General features: G+C 50.3%; 1 pseudogene; it reads right to left on the bottom strand.

Annotated features, from left to right (window-relative positions):
- Window positions 1–9608, bottom strand: part of LOC135877335 (zinc finger protein 208-like) — a 95141-nt pseudogene extending 85533 nt beyond the window's left edge.
- Between the last annotated feature and the right edge of the window lie 7305 nt (window positions 9609–16913).

Here is a 16913-nt window from a genome sequence, read left to right as displayed (position 1 = left end):
GTGGTGAAGGCTGCGGCGGAACCCCACGGAGAGACGGCCGGCCGGCCTTGGATCACGTAAGGTGCCCCTTAACACCCTGCGTGCCCCCCTTTTACTCTGGGGCTGCACTGACCAGGGACAGAGACTTTGGGGGTTGTTGGACTTTGGGAGGTTGCTGGACCCAAGAGACTTTGGGGGTGTTGGACTTTGGGGACTCTGGGTGATCTTTGGGTTGCTGGATTCAAGAACCAAAGGGAAAGGACACGGCCCAATTTGCTGGGGTGGGTCTTTTGCTCATGGTTTGTGTTAGGAATCCTGTTTGTGGTGTTTTTTTCCAATTTAATGCTGATGTCGTTTACCTCATGTTATTAAACATTTTCTGCTACACTCAGACTCCGTGCTTGCGAGAGGGGAAGTATTGCCTCTTAGAGGCGCCCAGGGGGTGCTATGTAATTGTCCCAGGTCACTGGGTGGGGGCTCGAGCCGGTTTTGCATTGTGTTATTGAAACAGAACCCCTAGATACAGAACCCGGCCCTTGTTGCTGCCAACTTAGATGGGCAGAAGGGTTACACTTATAATTGAGCATAAGCTTAAGAGTTTGCTGGATTGGGGCCATAATGTCGGAATATATTATAATGACTAAGAACTCAGAACTGGAAAGTCACACTATTAAACTTTGTAATGTTAATAGCACAAGTGGGTCAGTTGTGAAGCTTTGATCCAAATTCAAGTTCCTAAACTTCAGATCCAAACCCAAGTCACTTCACAAGAGTGTTGGATTTGAGTTCTGAAGTGGGCCCATCATAAAAATAAACATGAGCTGTTCAGTTGAAATCTGCACCTCCAAGGGGATCAATAGGTAACAATTTGTCACCCCACATGGAGTTACCCACACAGGTCACAACACTGGATTCGTTGCAATTAAGGAAGAAACCAATTTTATTTAACCACAAGGGTAGATTTCAAGTGAGTACAAGAGATGAGACATCAAAGTGAGAAATGGTGACAAGAAAAAGAAATATAAAACCACTTCCTAGTACTAAACTGAACAAACTAGACGTGGTTCAAAGTGAAGTCCCTTAACACAGGTTTGCAGTGGCATTGCTGACCACGTTTTCAGCTCCGGATCAGTTCCTGGGGTCCAAGAGCTGTTTTTGTTTTCTTTTCTTTCTTTTTTTTTGTCCTCTCAGGTGAAAACGAGAGCTGGACAGGGAGAGATAACAAGGGGTGTTTTGGGCCCTTTCTTTTATAGTTCAATCACCTTTGAAATGGATTTTTCTCAGAGTGACTCCGAGATAAACCTCTCCTCAGCTGAGTGGGGAGACATGAACTTTGGCCAGAAGGGGTTTCATGCTGTTGTTTGCTAAGATGCAGATCTTTTTGTTCCTGTATTTTCAGATCTGAAATCCGTGAAAAGCCCTTGCCACAATCAGCACAGCTGTATGGCCGCTCCCCAGTGTGCGTGCGCTGGTGTATTTTCAGGTCTGAAAGCTTTAAAAAGCCCTTGCCACAATCAGCACAGCTGTATGGTCACTCCCCTGTGTGTGTGCACTAGTGTATTTTCAGGCATGAAATCTGTGAAAAGCCCTTGTCACAGTCAGCACAGCTGTATGGCTACTCCCCGGTGTGCGTGCGCTTGTGTCTTCTCATGTCTGAAATCTGTGAAAAGCTCTTGCCGCAGTCAGCACAGCTGTACGGCCGCTCCCCAGTGTGCATGCGCTGGTGTATTTTCAGGTGTGCAATCTGTGAAAAGAGCTTGGCACAATCAGCACAGCTGTATGGCCGCTCCCCAGTGTGTATGCGCTGGTGTCTTCTCAGGATTGAAATCTGTGAAAAGCTCTTGCCGCAATCAGCACAGGTGTATGGCCGCTTCCCAGTGTGCGTGCGCTGGTGTATTTTCAGGTCTGAAATCCGTGAAAAGACCTTGGCACAATCAGCACAGCTTTATGGCCGCTCCCCAGTGTGCGTGCGCTGGTGTATTTTCAGGTCTGAAATCCGTGAAAAGACCTTGGCACAATCAGCACAGCTTTATGGCCGCTCCCCTGTGTGCATGCGCTGGTGTCTTCTCAGGGCTGAAATCTGTGAAAAGCCCTTGCCACAGTCAGCACAGGTGTATGGCCGCTCCCCTGTGTGCGTGCGCTGGTGTATTTTCAGGTGTGCAATCTGTGAAAAGCCCTTGCCGCAGTCAGCACAGGTGTATGGCCGCTCCCCTGTGTGTGTGCGCTGGTGTATTTTCAGGTGTGCAATCTGTGAAAAGCCCTTGCCGCAGTCAGCACAGGTGTATGGCCACTCCCCTGTGTGCGTGCACTGGTGTATTTTCAGGTGTGTAATCTGTGAAAAGCCCTTGCCACAGTCAGCACAGGTGTATGGCCGCTCCCCAGTGTGTACGCGCTGGTGTATTTTCAGGTGTGCAATCCGTGAAAAGCCCTTGCCACAATCAGCACAGCTGTATGGCCGCTCCCCAGTGTGTGTGCGCTGGTGTCTTCTCAGGCATGAAATCTGTGAAAAGCCCTTGCCACAGTCAGCACAGTGGTAGAGCTTTTCCCTGCTATGCGTGCACTGATGCTTAGTCAGTGTACTGGCACTGCTCTGCCCACATTCAGACTGTGTCCTCGTTTCTCCCGGGATCCCGTGCCCTGCTGGAGAGAGCAGAGGCCAGTTAGCTCATCATTAGGGCTGCAGGTTTGTCAAGGAAGGAAGGAAAAATGTCACAGACGGAGCCATTTCCCCACTTCTCAGTGACTCTTTTGGGGATGTGAACCTCTGCCTGCAATGGCGGCTCCTGTCCCCCAGGGCTGGGCCCAATGCCTCGCTCCGGGCACTGAGACCTGGCCTGCGGGGTTACAGCGCCACTCAGATTTGCCCCCGCCCACGGTCATGATGGTGGGGGAAAGGGACAAACTTCAGTGAAGGGCATTGCCACCCACATCCATTCTAGCCCACCCCAACCACTCTGCTGGGATTAGGGCTGCAGCGCTGGGTGGCAGGGGGCTTCTTTGCTTCTTTGGGCGGCAAGTGCCCCTGGGCAGGGTGAGGAGGGGGGCAGGTTTTATTAAAAATCTTCAAGCAGTCACAGTAAATTTTGTGACCTATGACTTTAACTAAATGTACTGAAATTGCGCTGTAATTTTGGAGACAAAATGCCGTGAAAATCTGCAGCCTGACTCATGTTGCTTCCACCCTATGTTGTTTGTGCAGCATCTAGCGCCTGCTCCCATGTGTGCCATGCGCCTTGTCAAGGTTGTATCCCCACTTTGAACTTTAGGGTACAAATGTAGGGGCCTGCATGAGGACTTCTAAGCTTAACTACCAGCTTAGTTCTGGTCCGCTGCCACCATTCCCTACCCTGGGAAGCTTTTAGAAACCTTTCACCAATTCCCTGGTGAATACAGATCCAAACTCCTTGGATCTTAAACAAGGAGAAATTGACCCTTCCCCCCTCCTTCCTTTCACCAACTCCTGGTGAATACAGATCCAAACCCCCTTTGGATCTTAAAACAAGGAGAAATCAATCAGGTTCTTAAAAAGAAGGCTTTTAATTAAAGAAAAAGGTAAAAATCATCTCTTTAAAATCAGTATGGAAAACAACTTTACAGGGTAATCAAACTTAAAGAGCTCAGAGGAACCCCCTCTGTCTTAGGTTCAAAGTGTAGCAAACAAAGATAAACACTCTAGTAAAAGGTACATTTACAAGTTGAGAAAACAAAGTAAATCTAAGACGCCTTGCCTGGCTTTTACTTACAATTTTGAAATAAGAGAGACTTGTTTAGAAAGATGGGGAGAACCTGGATTGATGTCTGGTCCCTCTCAGTCCCAAGAGCGAACAACCCCTTAAAACAAAGAGCACATACAAAAACCTTTCCCCCCCCCAAGATTTGAAAGTATCTTGTCCCCTTATTGGTCCTCTGGGTCAGGTGTCAGCCAGGTTACCCGAGCTTCTTAACCCTTTACAGGTAAAAGGATTTTGGAGTCTCTGACCAGGAGGGATTATAGTACTGTACACAGGAGAGCTGTTACCCTTCCCTTTATAGTTATGACACGCCTCTTGGGTCTTGTTTTATGTTTAAACTGCCCAGGATCCAGGCAGTGCCCTGACCCAGGACTAGGGCCCCTCGGTGCTCAGGCAGTTGAAACAGGGTCCATGGTTTGTTTTCAATCTGATTTTGGTTTCATTTCAATCAGAGGTTTTTATTTACATGGTGCTGGTTCTTCACTTCCTCCTGTTTTACAGCACGAGGCCTGTTCCCCACTTTTTGTGCTGTTTTAACAATACTGGTTTCAAAATAGTTAAGTTGAGGGGCTAAAATCCCCTCATGTGGACAGTTAGCTGCTTAGCACAATGTAGCTTATTCCTGGGCCCGATGTTTGTTTCATTCTTTGTGCAAAACTAAAACTAAACTAAAATTCTCAAGAAGGTTGGGGTTTTTTGCAGGGCGGGGGTGAGGGAAGGGGGTTGAGGGGATGCCAAGTCACTCAACATTTGTGTGATGTAACCTCAAAAACATGTTTGTCTTGTTTTACAACCTGATCCGTGGCACTGCTGAGCTGGAAGGGGTGAATGGTGCCACCCAGCAGGCCTTTGGTCTACAGACAGTCACAGACGCGTTAAGGCTGAGGGCTGTGCTAAGCATTGACACTGAAGCAATGTCAGGGACAATGATTTTGTGCCACCGAGAGAGCAGGAGAAGAGGGGATGTGACAAAAACCATCCCACCCCCTCTCCCTCATACCCAGCCCATACACCAGGATACTCCAAGTTGTGGCCCACAGGACAATTTCCTCTGGCCCCCACGTGCCTCCGTGCCCCCAGCAGCAGCTGCCTGGAACACAGGGCAGTTTTAGAGCATTACAGTGAAGCTCTACAAGTGCCTGAGACCTGCTCTACAAAATGGCGTCCTCCGACTAGGCGCGACCTCGCACTCGTCATACGTGATTGATCCTGTCTTGAGATAAACTGGAGCGAGTCCAGCAGAGGGCAACGAAAATGATTACGGGGCTGGGGCATGACTTGCAAGGAGAGGCTGAGGGAACGGGGCTTATTCAGTCTGCGGAAGAGAAGAGTGAGGGGGGATTTGATACCAGCCTTCAACTACCTGAAGGGGGGTTCCAAAGAGAATGGAGCTCAGCTGTTCTCAGTGGTGGCAGATGACAAAACAAGGAGTAATGGTTTCTCAATGGGGGAAGTCTACGTAAGATATTAGGAAACACTTTCACTAGGAGGGTGGTGAAGCACTGGAATGGGTTACCTAGGGAGGTGGTGGAATCACCATCCCTAGAGGTTTTTAGGACCTGACTTGACAAAGCCCTGGCTGGGATGATTTAGTCGGGATTGGTCCTGCAGTGAGCAGGGGGGTTGGACTAGATGACCTCCTGAGGTCTCTTCCAACCCTAATCTTCTATGATTCTATAAGTAATCAAACATTCTATTTGTAAACACCTAGAAGGAAATAAAGGAACAGGTAAGAGTCAACATGGATTTCTCAAGAACAAATTATGTCAAACCAACCTAATATCCTTCTTTGGCAAGTAACAAACTTTGTGGATAGGGGAGAAGAAGTACATGTCACATCTTGACTTTAGTAAGGCTTCGGATACTAGCTTGCATGACCTTCTCATAAACAAACTAGAGAAATATAGCCTAGGCAAACCTACTATAAAGTTAGTGCACAACTGGCTGGAAAACCACACTCAGAGAGTCGTTATTATGGTTCAAAATTGAGCTGAAAGGACATATCAAGTGGGATCCCACACGGATCTGTCCTGGATCCAGTTCTATTCCGTATCTTCATTCATTATTAGGACGATAGTGTGGAGCATTCATTCATGAAGTTTAGAGATGATTCCAAGCTGGGAGGGGTGGCAAGCACTTTAGAGGACAGAATTACAATTCAAAAGAACCTTGACAAACTGGAGAAATGGTCGAAATGAAATAGGATGACGTTCAGTAAGATCATATGCAAAATACTACACTTAGGTAGGAATGATCAATTACACAAATAGAGAATGGGAAATGACTGCCAAAAAAAGAAACATCTTAAGATGGTTACAGAAAGCTTGGTGGGATGGCATTCTCTCTAACAAGAAACTACTTATCAATTGTTGGTGGCTGTGAAATCCCCATTTCTTTATTTTTTTGTCTTTATGCTCCCCACTTCCCTATTGTTTCTCTGTATGATCTCTGTCTGGTTCTTTGATTGTTTCTGGCTGCTGTATAATTAATTTTTCTAGGTGTAAATCAATTAAGGTGCTGGGATATAATTGTTAGAGAATTATGTTACAATATGTTAGGATTGGTTAGTAAAATGTTAGTATAATGATTAGTTAAGATACAGCTAAGCAGGACTCAAGTTTCACCATATAAACTGGGGTCCCAAAGGAAGTTCTTTGGAAACCAACTCCAGGACACAGCCCCAAGCTCAGAGCTGCCAGACCTTAACACTCTGCCAATGACACTATGCAGAAACTGGAATCCCCCAGATGAACCTGATCCTGACTGGCCATCAAGAAAAGTTCATCTGGCTTATTGGGAATGGTGAGCATTGTACGCTTAGCGTGTGCAGTCTGTTTGTGGTGTTTGGTAATAAATAGACGTTAAGTAGGGTATTGCTGTGTAAGTCTCTTTCACTGGTAAAAGACACCGCAAACTCGCAGAGTGTAAGGGTATACCTGAGCTCACTGAACGGGTAAGGGTAGGGGCCTATAAACTGTGTGAGCGACAGAGAATTTTGTGTGGGTAACACTGATGCCAGGACAAGAAGTAATGGGCTTAAACTGCAGCAAGAGAGATTTAGGTTAGACATTCGGAAAAACTTCCAAACTCTGAGGGTAGTTAAACACCAGAACAAATTACCTAGGGAGGTCGTGGAATCTCACATCATTGGAGGTTACTAAGAACAGGTTAGACAGATACGAGACAGGGATGGTCTAGGTAATATTTAGCCCTGCCGCAGTGCCAGGAACTGGACTTGACTACCTACTGAGGTCCCTTCCAGTCCTATCCTATCTAGTCCTTGTTGTGCCTATCCAGCTGGGATTCCTACCAGACTATCTTCCCCAGTAACTCCTGGCTGAGTTAGAGCAGGGCTTTGTGAGACACATGTCCCATCTCCATTGACAGACTCCAAGTAAGGGAGAATTCATTGCATCATGAGGGGAGCGCTCCCAATGGTTCATTCCCCTCCTAGATAAGCACTGGCCCCTAATTCCCAGCCTCAATTTGTCTCTCTTCTGCTCCCAGCCAGTGGAGCTCGCTCTGCCTTTGCCTTCTACGTTAAGAAGCCCTCTCCTAGCAGGTGTGTAAACCAGAAGAGACTCACCTGGGGAGGAGCTCTCAGGCCCGGAGCTTTCCCTGGAGTCTTCAGCATCCCGGATCCAGAGCTCAGCCTCCCCTACCTCGATCCAGTGGATTAAGTCTGGTGTAGAACCTGAATAGCCTGTTTCGGGGGGAAAGAATCAGTTTTATTACTGAAGTGTTGGGGGCAGCGACTCAGTTATACGTTGGTGCAGCCCAGCACAACAGGGCCCCGATCTCGGTCAGTGTGTGGCTGCACAGCACCTAGCACGACAGGACACTGCTCTCAGTCGCTGCTTCAGACGAGAGTGCAAGAGATCCCAGGCAGGAGAATAATGAAATAAACCTTCCTTAGAAGAAACAACAAGGAGACCTGTGGCACCTTAAAGATTAACAAATTTATTTAGGCATAAACATAGTAATGTAACACACCCATCTTTGCATGTGTATATCTGCCCACTTAAGTTTCCACTTCATGCATCTGATTAAGTGGGTCTTTTGGAGGGGATAGGGAGCTATTACAAGCAGCAGGAGAGTTTTCTCCCTAACTTATCTGTCTAACTAGAGTCAGTTCTTAAGGCAGAATTGCTGCCCTCCGTGGCTGGACTTAGATTCCTGGAAGAGGTTGTTGCTCATGTGCTGTTTGCTACCACCGCTGTGCCAGGACTGAGGTACGTAATAAACAAGTTACACAGAGATTAGCCCCAGGCTTTGTAGCCCTGAGTTTTCCTTTAACAGGAAGCTGGCCTGAAAGGGTCTGGCATTTGCCACCATTTGTGTGACGGGTTGGATCACAGAAACCCCCTTAGGGCTGCCAACTGATGTGCTGAGACTACTTCTAAGTCTGTTTTCCCTGGCAACTTGGGACTTCAGTGCCCTGCCTGGTTTGAGCCAGACACGCTAGCCGGCTGCAAACCCAGACCCAGGTCTGAACCACGTCCCCTAACAGCTGCAGGCTTAACTGAAAGCAGCTTAAGAAGTGTTCCTGTCTCCAACACTCAGATGCCCAGCTCCCAATGGGGTCCAAACCCCAAATAAATCCGTTTTACCCTGTATAAAACTTATAAAGGGTAAACTCAAAAATTGTCCGCCCTCTGTAACACTGATGGAGAGATATGCACAGCTGTTTGCCCCCCCAGGTATTAATACATACGCTGTGTTAATTAATAAGTAGAAAGTGATTTTATTAAATAAAAAAAGTGGGATTTAAGTGGTTCCAAGTAATAGCAGACAGAACAAAGTGAATTACCAAGCAAAATAAAATAAAACACGCAAGTCTAAACCTAATACAGTAAGAAGCTGAATACAGATAGAACAGGAGTACTTGTGGCACCTTAGAGACTAACAAATTTATTAGAGCATAAGCTTTCGTGGGCTACAGCCCACTTCTTCGGATGCAAAGCCCGCCCACTGCTAAAGGATCCCCCCCCCCCAGCTCCAAGATGGAGTTTTGGAGTCACATGGGCGAGTCACATGGGCAAGTCACATGTCCATGCATGACTCAGAACTTACAGGTAGCAGCCATGGTTCACATGCTACCTTGAACCTCCTCAAGTAGACTTCTTATGTGGATTGGAGCCTTCCAAGATCCATTGCCCGTTAAGTGTTTCTTGACTGGGCACTTAACTTGCACATTCCTTTCTCAAGAAGCTGACCAAATGCTTTACTAAGGCTACTTAAAATCAAGCAAGTACACAGCCAATATTCCTAACTTCAAGTACAAATGACACATGCATACAAATAGGATGAGTATATCCAGAAAATCATAACCTCTACAGAGATGTTACATGACCAGGGCCGGCTCTAAAAAAGCGCCGCCCCGCCGAGCCCGCCCCGCCGAGCGCCGTGCCGCCGGAACCCCCCCCCCCCAGCGCCGCGCCCCGTGCCGCCCCCCCCGCCGAGCGCCATGCCGCCGGAACCCCCCCCGAGCGCCGCCCCCCCTCCGAGCGCCGCGCCGCCGGAGCGCCCCCCCCGCGGAATGCCGCGCCGCGCTGCCCCCCACCACCCCAAGATTGGCCGCCCCTTACCAGGTGCCGCCCCAAGCATGTGCTTGGTTGCCTGGTGCCTGGAGCCGGCCCTGTACATGGCATATGTAGCATAAAACATATTCCAGTTATATCATATATACATTCACAAGCATATTCCCATAAAGCATTAGGGGGTGCAAAATCACAATTTGGCTGATGGGTGGCATATGGCAGCAGAGGCCTTGAAGGAACCCAGACATTTCACAGCTGTGAATAAAAGAAGAGAAATTGGTCCTTACCCAGGGAAACGAGGCCCCGGTAATTCCTCAGCATCTGATCCCGGTATAGTTGCTTCTCTGGCTGGGATAAGAGCTCCCACTCCTCCCGGGTGAAATACAGAGCGACGTCCTCGAACGCCACCTGGAGCTGCTGGCACAAGCGTTACATATGTGAAAGTTACTAGTGACCCCCCTTAATAGCTAGAAGCCGTTATGTCAGCCAGCGGCCATTGGGGGAAGCAGACACCTCAAGTACACAGTAGCCTGAACTTTTCAACTGTCTTCCCTTTCAAGGCCTTGAGGTAGTTGGAACTAGCCCTAAGGTGGTTTTCACTGACCAGATAGCAAAAGCACAGGTCTGGTAACCACCAATCAAGTGTTAACATGACAAGGGCCTTTGTCTGAATGTGTATAAAGGATCTGTGAAAATGTGTGTAAGACAGAGTCTTTGTACCAAGGTGCAAAGCTCTCCTTTCTTCTGCAGAATAAAGCAACTCTTCCTTATCCATGTCTGGCTGCTATTGGCTCTCAGCTAGGTGGACCCTATATTTCGGTGACACACACTCTCAGCAGGGGACGTGGTTTCTAGGGGAGCGACTCCCAGGGAACCCCCAGCCCAGCAGCTCTGACCCAGGGAGACTCCCCCCCACCCCGGCACAGCTCCCCCCCGGGGACTCGGGGCCCTGCTGGCCGGGGACAGGAGTCGCCCTCGGCTCCCCACGGGGCTCTGGGGCAGGGCGCTGGGAGGGGCTCGAATCCCAGAGCTGGGAACAGGCTCCTCCCCCCCCGCCGGAGTCCCCGCCTCCACCCCAGGCCTCTGCTCAGCCCCGCTCCCGCCCCGGCTCAGGCGCCTCCGGGCTCCTCTGCCCGGCCGGGGCCTCGCTCGGGGGAAGGGGCCGCGCCGGGCTCCGCGTGTCCGCCCGGCCAGGGCCCCCCAAACCCGGGGCCCCAGAGCCGCCCCCCAGCCCCAGCGCTCCGGCTGCTGCAGCTTCCAGCCCCGGGGTCACTAGCGCGGGAGGGACCCGGGTCCCGGTCCCCCTCGGCGCCCAGCCGGGACCAGCCAGTGCCCGGCCGGGGAGTCCTCGCCCCGCGTCCTACCTGCCCCGGCCCCGCTGCAGCCATCGCCGGGCTCGGCCCCGACCGCTTCCTCCGGGCAGCGACTTCCCGCCCCGCGGCTGGTGCCTCCCCGGGGCCACCTCTCGCCCGCTCCCCGCCCTGGGGCTGCAGCCGGGACCCGCCTGCACACCGGCCGGGCTGGGACCCAGGGGGCCGGGCTGGCCCGGGAAGGCTCAGCTCGCTGGGCGCTGCGGGACGCGCCGGTGTAGCGGCACAAACTGCTCTCGCTCCCGTTTCCGTACTTTGGGTGTACTGAGCAGGCTCACTCGAACTGAGCATGCCCAGTAACCTTCGCTGTAGCCACTGCCCTCTCTCTGCCCTCACTTCTACTTACGATTTGCTGCCTCCTCTTTGGGGGGGTTCAAAAGGATGAAGGGGGGGGCAAATCGCAGCGGGGGGGCTGTCAGGGTCTGAGCAGGGGGCAGAATTTTACTGGCCTGGGGGGTTCAAGCTCCTGTAGCTAGCGGCAGAAGAGGGGCTGAAGGGGAAAAATCGGTGGTGGGGGGTGAGAGCCGGGGTTAAGCCGGGGGGGGGAGACACTGCCAGACCCCGTGCGGGTACAAAACCCCCGTTTAGGGAGGGGAGGGGGGGGACAGTGACCCCGTGGGATGAGCCACCCACTGTGCTCGCTAATCTAGGGGTGTGGGGGGGGCAGAGGCTGTTTTTGTTCTTCTCACAGGACGCTGCATGTCAGCCTCGGAGCAGGGGGCGGGTTCCTGGGACTGGGGTCTTAAAGGCACAGGCCTCCAATTCCTAGCCTGTCAAAGCTTAATCTCCGCAGCTCCTCTCTATCCTATACAAGTGTTGCAGGGCCAGGGCCGCCCAGGGGGGGGCCAAGTGGGGCAATTTTCTGCAAGGGCCCCCACAAATATGTCGGAGGCTGCCCCTGCCTCCGTCTTCCCCCGGTGTCTCAGCGTGCCGCGTCCGGGAGCGGCCCTGGCACACTGCAGCGTGGTGGCTCTAACGCTGTCCGGGGCCGCTCCTGGTCGCAGCACGCTAAGGCTCCAGGAGAGGGGGTAAGCAGCATGGTAAGGGTCCGAGCACCCCCCCCCCGACCCCATCCCAACCATCACCATCACCCAGCAACAGCCCATTATGTAATTGCAAATGTATACATACCATTAAAGCATTTAATGGTTTTAAATAATGTATTTAGTGTTTTTTCAAATTATTACAAATTAATTTTTGAATATATTTCACTGGTTATTTTTTACATTTCCAAATACATGTTACTGTAGTATTGCAACTTTTATTTATGGAAGGGGCCCCCGAAATTGCTTTGCCCCAGCCCCCCTGAACCCTCTGGGCGGCCCTGCTATTCAGGATATAGCTAAGTGAAAAGGTGGCATGTCTGAAGCATTTAGCAGGCCATTGAAAACTAGTATAGAGTTATGTAGCTAGCTCTGAGAACATTCCTTAATTCTGAGCACTAGGTCTGCAGCTAGTCAGCAGTGAGACGCAGGAGACATAACTCGAACCTTAAAGCACCTTTACTCCTCTGTCCTTCACAAACTGCACTAAGCACAGTTTAGATACTGTATCTCAGGGGTAGGGTAGGCAACCTATGGCATGCCTGCCGAAGGTGGCACGCAAGCTGATTTTCAGAGGCACTAACACTGCCTTGGTCCTGGCGACCGGGGGGAGGCTCTGCATTTTAATTTAATTTTAAATGAAGCTTCTTAAACATTTTAAAAACCTTATTTACTTTACATACAACAATAGTTTAGTTATATATTATAGACTTATAGAAAGAGACCTTCTAAAAACGTTAAAATATATTGCTGGCATGCGAAACCTTACATTAGAGTGAATAAATGAAGACTCGGCACACCACTTCTGAAAGGTTGCCGACCCCTGCTGTATCTGATCCACAGTATCTGTCACACTTCTGGGTCTCATGGAAATGAGTACACTTTGTGTATAAAAGAGTGCACTAAAGTATTTCTCTCTTTAAAAAAAAAAAAAAGTCTTTAACATTCTATCCTAAATTTTTGCACAAAACCAGTGATGTCCATGAGAGGTCTGCACATAGATCAGGGGTCGGCAACGTTCGGCACGTGGCTCGTCAGGGTAAGCACCCTGGCGAGCTGCGTGCCAAACGTTGCCGACCCCTGACATAGATCAATGCCAGTATATAGTAGCCTCTAACTTTTTTACAGCTTTCCAGTGTTTTATAGTGAGACATTCCAGGACCGCCCAGAGGATTCAGGGGGCCTGGGGCAGGCCAGGTCTGAGATGATGCACATACATTGCTTAAGCAGGTACAGTTTCAGCTGCATGGCCCTCAATTTGTGAATCCCTGAAGAGGATTTAGAAATTGAACACTTATTAAGGATCTGACCCTCCCCCAGACAGATCAGGCATCAGCTCTGCCCATTGACCAGGGGGGATGAGTATCTCGCAGGTCAGGCAGGTTTCAAACCCTGAAGGTTTAGAGTCTGTTTGTCGTGAAGCATCTTGTCCCCCCTCTGTGGGGGGGGGTTGTATTATTTTTTTGAACATCCAAATTAAAGAAATTAAAGGGATAAGGAGGGTGAAAAGAGATTTTTTTCCCCAGCAAACTAGTTGAGAATAGGCCTTTGAAGATCAGAGAAAGCAGTGGGTCAGACATTTGCCAGGTTTTGTCTCACTATCATGGTTGATAAGAGGGAACTGCAAGGGGAGAAATAAATTTCACCCACTCTACCCGTTATGCCCTCATGCGGGAGCCTAAGGGTGCATGTGCACCCCCAGACAACGCTGTTCAAAAAAAAACCTGACCTCACTCACAAGGCACATATGCACCTACAGTGGGATTCATACAGACACATACCCGAAGAAGAAACTAAAGTTCATTTTTAACTTTAATCATTATACTTTTTATAGATTGTGTCAGAAATAAAGCAAGTGTCCCTCAACTACGCATCAAAATATACGTGCAATATGATTTAACTGAACTATGCCTTGCCACAACCAGACATGCCACACTCAGTAAAGAAATAAACTCTATCACCCAGCACAGTGGCACTCAACCTTTCCAGACTACTGTATCCCTTTCAGGAGTCTGATTTGTCTTGCATACCCCCAAGTTTTGCCTCACTTAAAGACTACTTGCTTACAAAATCAGACATAAAAATACAAAAGTGTCACAGCACACTATTATTGAAAAATTGCTTACTTTCTCATTTTACCATATAATTCTAAAATAAATCAATTGGAATATAAATATTGTACTTATTTTTCAGTGTATAGCATATAAATAAGTATAAGCAAGTCACTATCTGTATGAAATTTTAGTTTGTACTGACTTTGCTACTGCTTTCTGTAGCCTGTTTTAAAACTAGGCAAATATCTAGATGATTTAATGTACCCCCTGGAAGACCTCTGCATACCCCCAGTGGTACGTGCACTCCTGGTTGAGAGCCAGTGCCCTAACACACCACAAATATTGTATGTCTTTCTACCACTATATGAAGAGACCATCATAATATGGCAAATTTTAGCACCACCCAAAGTTGAAAGCTCGCAGAAGAATAATCTTTCCTGCCAAAAGAATCAAGTCTCTTGGTGTCTTTGTCCTTGGGGGTGCTTGCAGGGTGGCCATGGCGTTCCCGATGGTTGACTGACTCCCCCACCAGGGAGTTAGGTGCCAGGTGGGAGTACAGGTACTCATGTCCCTTAGCCGGAACAAAGTCCTTTTTTTCTGCTTTCTTGGAGATGGGCACCAAGGAAGCTGGGGTCTGCCACAGGGCAGTCGATATGTTGGCCACACCTTGGTGAAGGGGTAAGGCCACATGGCCCGGTGCCAAGGAGGACAGAACATTGAAAAGGGTGTCCGACGGCTCCTCCATCTCCTCAGCCTAGAGTTGGAGATTCGAGGCTACCCTTTTGAGGAGCTCCTGGTGAGCTTTAAAGATCTCTTGTACAACGGACGGAGGCGCCGCTATGGTCTCCTCCGGTGCCGGCGAGGGGGCCTGTCCGGCTACCAGGGCATCGGGAGGTGCCGCTGGTTCGACTCCCAAGACCGAGTCTGGGCCCGGTGCCGCCGGTTCGGTGCCCGTCGACTTCTGACTCTGTCGAGGGAGGGACACCGAATGGGTCTGGGACGCCCTGGCTACCGAGCGGGGTCTCACCTGGGCAGGCAATTGCGGACATGGTGCCCATTGACACCATTGGCCCTGCCACGGCACCCCTTGCCACTGACTGGCTTGGGTGCCGAGCGGTGCAGACTGCTCTTGGGGCCTGGAGTGGCTCGGGGACAGGTGGCTGGGTGCCGAGGCCGAGGTCGCTGTTGACCGCACGGTGCCGTAGGAGCGACTGGAGCGTCTACGGTCATGCCGGTGCCGACCTCGAGATCTGGACCTCGATGATGATGAGGAGTGGTACTCGACCGAAGTGCTACTCTCATAGTCGTCCCGGCGATCGTAGCTTCGACGCTTCGGTGCCGGTAACGCCCAAGGAGAGCTCTGTCTATGGTGTCTAGCGGAGCGGGCACTCGAGCCCGAGCGTCCATAACGATGGCGTCGGAATCTGCTCCTGTAGCTCCTATCCAAAGAGGAGCATCAATGCCGCTTGCCTGCGCTCCCGATGGGGAGTGGAGGACCTTCGAGGTTCCTGTGCAGGCGAATCAGCCAGTCTGATCGGAGTGGAGGACTGACGCGAGCTATGTGAGGACCTCGGCGAACGGGGCGCACGGTCCTCGGAGCGCGGGCTGTCTCTTGCCGGGGAGGGCTGGTGTGCTCCCAATGGCCACTTCCCTCAGGACCGGGGGCCTGTCTCGGGTGGCGCACCTGGCACCGGAAAGGAAAGGATGTCATGCGCGGCCTGTGCAGCCTCCGGCGTCGATGGCATTCTCACTGCGGGAGAGGCACGCGTGGACGGGACTGGACTACTCCACTCGGCACGAGTCAGAGGTCTGGGTCCCGGGGGGGGATCATGGGCTGCCCAGCGCGAGTCCAGCCTCAGCCCTGTCCTTTTGTCGGCGCCGCTGAGTCTTCCCTTGCTTCGTAGCAGGTGAGCGGTGCCGACTGGTGGAGGGCGCCTCGCTCCGCACCGAGGATGAGGCACCCTGTGCCGAGTCCGATCGGCATGCCGGTGCCGTGGCCAACACAGATTCCATCAGCAGGGCCCGGAGCAGGATCTCTCTCTCACATTTCGTTCAAGGCTTGAACGACCGACAGATCTTACAGCGATCAGTTACGTGAGTCTCGCCCAAGCGCGAAGACACGGAGTGTGCGGGTCGTTTCTTAGCATAGAACTGCGACAGGAGTCACACGACTTGAAGCTTGGGGCACGGGGCATGCCCCGCACCAGGCAACAAACTAAAGAAGTTATCCAACTAAGGGGAAGATGAGTACTACTAAAGCTACTGGAAGGGCTACAGCAAGGCTGGAGCACAAAGTTCCGACTACCTTCACTGGCAGCAAGAAGGAACTGAGGGTGGGGGGAGTGCGCAGCTCCCTTTATAGCGCGCTATAGAGGCGCCACTCCAGGGGTCGCAGCGGTGCTCCCCCACTACGGGTACTGCTAAGGGAAAAACTTCTGGCACCGGTGCACGTGGCGAGCATGCACACCTACTGTGGAATACACAGGAGCAATCACTCGAAGAAGAATAGCTAGTTCCACATTGTTCTTCAAATCATTGATCATTGAAATGCAGCTGTGCATTTGAGATACTATATGACTGTAGTACATTTTGCACTGCCTGCATCTACACTGACATCAGGAGAGGAGAAGAGGACAAGACTGTCCCTAGCATATATGATTTAAAAAGAAGGCGAGACACACTCACCCACTATCAATGCAACAAGGAGGGAGAACAGTAGCTGGGGCCAAGAGAGAAGATGCAATGAAACCCTTCTGTACCCACAACTGATGTCTGAAAAGCATCAGTCACTCGGCATATCAAAGAAAGAAAGAGCAGCCAGTATTCAGACAGATAGGAGCCTTATGATCTATACAGGAGAAGTGCACTTTCCTAGTAAACTGTAGCAGTTTCCCAATAGAGTTTTCTTATGGACTTATTTATTAAGCAAAAATTAAGATTAGGAGTCTGATTTAAATGATGTAAATTTTCAGTTTTAGTTAACTGTGGAACTATTGCAGCTACTTTTATTTTACTCCTGCCTTCATAAAAAGCTACAGAGTTATAACCGATAATTACAGAGACTAAAGTACATGTTTTAATATAATTAGGACCAGGCCACCCAAGATGAAAACTACACCATGGAAGAGTCCTACCACCAGGTATTTGAGGCCAATCCCTTTATCAATAAGAAGACCGAGAAGACCAGCAGCATTCA

The sequence above is a fragment of the Emys orbicularis genome, chromosome 4 (genome assembly GCF_028017835.1).
Source record: "Emys orbicularis isolate rEmyOrb1 chromosome 4, rEmyOrb1.hap1, whole genome shotgun sequence".
In the NCBI taxonomy this organism is placed as follows: Eukaryota; Metazoa; Chordata; order Testudines; family Emydidae; genus Emys; species Emys orbicularis.
This window is presented reverse-complemented; position numbering and strand designations above follow the sequence as displayed.